Here is a 2,611-nt window from a genome sequence, read left to right on the forward strand (position 1 = left end):
TCCCTACTACTTATTTTTGTTGTGCGTTTGGTCCCTGTCTTACCTCAAAAGACTATTGTGCCCCTTTTTAATTTATTTTCTTATTTATGTATTTATTTATTTTTTTTTATTTTAAAAAATTAAAACCTCACATATCTGTATCTCCTTACCCTAAACCTGAAACCACATTCGAGAAATATGTAGTGTCTTAATTTTTTAAAATATATAAAAAATAAATACATAAATAAGACAATAAATTAACAAATGGCACAATAGTCTTTTGAGGTAAGACATGGACCAAACGCACAACAAAAATAAACAGTAGGGATAATCCAAGTTAAAAAATAAGTTGGGAACCAAACGCACAAATTACCCAAACTACAGTGACCATTCGTGTAATTTACTTTTACCTTTTTGGTGTGTTCACATTTGGGTAACAATCTTTTTTTTTATACATCTAGGTAACGAACTTTTTGGAAGTGTTCACATATGACCATTATGAGCGGTTATGACCGGATGTAACCTGCTACAGCCGGTCATAATGGTCATATGCGAATACTTTCAAAAAGTTTGTTACCTATATGTGTACAAAAAAAAGATAATTACTTAGATGTGAACAAACCTAAAAGTTAATTATCTTATTAAGTCAATTTCTCAAGAAAAAACGGTTTGTAAGTTTCTTTGTACGGTTTTTGAAAAGTTGAGGGGGTAAAATTGAATAAGGGGCTGTTTCCTAATGATCGTACGGTGTGTAATTATGAAGAAACAGAAGAGTAGACCGTTGGAATTCGTTGAAAGTTCAAAAGTGATGCTTTTCAGTTTTCAAATATTACGGGGTGATGACATGGTAGATGTGGGACCACTTAAGAGTTAAGAGTTTAGACTTTTATGAAGTTATTGTGACTTTTCTTCTACGCACAAGTAATTGTTTCCAATTTTTAATAAAATCGCTAAAAGTTAAAATTTCTTCTAAGATGATTTTTGGTAGGATCTGAATTTTTAAGAGATCTGAATTTCTAAGATGGTCTGAATCTTTAAGATCTGAATTTCTAACATGCTGTTTGGTTGAAACTGAATTATTATGCCGAATGATAAAAATGACCATTTTACCCTTCTGTATCATTTATTTCAATTACTAGCATTCTACTTTCAATTACAACATTGTACTTTCAATATCACAAAATCAAATATACATTTACTTCACAAAAATCACAAAATCAAACAGCAACCTTCATATTGACAGAAAAACAGATTCACATAAGCACCAGATTTTGATTCACAACAACACTTCTTTTCTGCTTCAAATAATTTTCTATCAAAGTACAAAAACAAATTTTTATATCAAAGTACAACAGTAGTTAATTCAGAAACAAGAACACCATGCTTGAGAGCATAATTAGCTTATTTTCTATCTATGTATCGTTCTTGCTTCAGCCCACCACAAAACCTGCAAATCACAAGAGCAATAACCAAATCTTAAACAAAACAATTACCTAATCTGAATCTAATCCTTCATTAGGTCATCTGGGCTATTGAACGAAAAATCAAATAGAAAATAAAGACCCATAAATCGGAAATCCAAAATCGGAAAAGATGAGAACGATCACAACATGTAACTGGAAAAAAGAGCAGCCATAGCAAGAACATTAGGGAAAGAATATGATTTCAAGCAAATAATCTGATTTCTACCAACATCACAACCATTCCAATGAATATAATCGAGTTTTAGGGAAAAAAAACTTACCAAGAGCGGTGTTTTGACGAGGGTGGATGGCTTTCCTTTCGGCGACGATCGTCGATGTGGCGCAGCAGTCGGAGCTAGAAGCGGCGGCGCAATCGGAAAATCGACTATTTTGACGAAGGAAGGCGGCGCTACCGACGGAGATAGAGGAGGCGGTGCAATCAGCGGAGATGGAGGCGGCGCAATCGGCGGAGATGGAGGCGGCGCAGTCGCTGGTGGAGGGAGGCAGCTCGGAGAGGAAGTGAAAGGGAGAAGTGGGTGCCGGTCTCGTGAAGTATGAGGTGAAGAAAAGAAGCGCCGAAATTTTGGGGGTACAAAGGGGAAGGACGCGTTTTTTAAATTTTCAGACATTGTTCTGCATCTTAAAGTTTAAGAGGCATTTACAAAATTAAGAGGCAAAAAATAATAGGCTGCCAAACGGTGTGAATCTGAATTTTTAAGAGACTACCTCTTAATTTTCAAATTAAAAGGCAAACAAACAGCACCTAAGTATATATTTGAATTTGATAAAAAGAAAAATAAAACATATTTAAGACTTGTGGGTATGGTATCATATCTTATAATATTTTTGGTCACACGTTAGTTACAGATTATTTTCTCGCATGCTCCTTCATCTCACAAAATTGATAGATAAGGTAACAAACATACTTTACAACATTTTTTTTAAATGTACCTTATTAATTATATAATTATTTAAAATACATATTTATAATAATATAAAGAAAAATATTCTATTAATTTATTAAAAAATGATTAAATAGTTAAAACGCTAATTAAATTAAAACACTACAAAATAAGACTAATTGTCATTTTTTTTTATGATTTTCGCTCTAGTTCTCAAAACCATATTGAACTCGTTTCCGATGATATTATCGATGTTTTTTTGTTGAA

General features: G+C 32.9%; 1 long non-coding RNA gene across 2 annotated transcripts; it reads right to left on the minus strand.

Moving 5' to 3' along the window:
• Positions 1 to 1,126: 1,126 nt before the first annotated feature.
• On the minus strand, positions 1,127 to 2,088 carry LOC145125864 (uncharacterized). 2 transcript variants are annotated; one of them, XR_013716202.1, is made up of 2 exons: positions 1,724 to 2,088; positions 1,127 to 1,426 (listed from the first exon to the last, which is right to left on the minus strand). It is a non-coding gene; the product is annotated as an uncharacterized LOC145125864 (long non-coding RNA). The 2 variants fall into 2 exon arrangements; XR_013716203.1 differs by having other exon boundaries at positions 1,127 to 1,595.
• Positions 2,089 to 2,611: the final 523 nt, after the last annotated feature.

Source organism: Lactuca virosa, chromosome 7 (assembly GCF_052849685.1).
Source record: "Lactuca virosa cultivar CGN04683 chromosome 7, Lactuca_virosa_CGN04683_v6, whole genome shotgun sequence".
Lineage (NCBI taxonomy): Eukaryota > Viridiplantae > Streptophyta > Magnoliopsida > Asterales > Asteraceae > Lactuca > Lactuca virosa.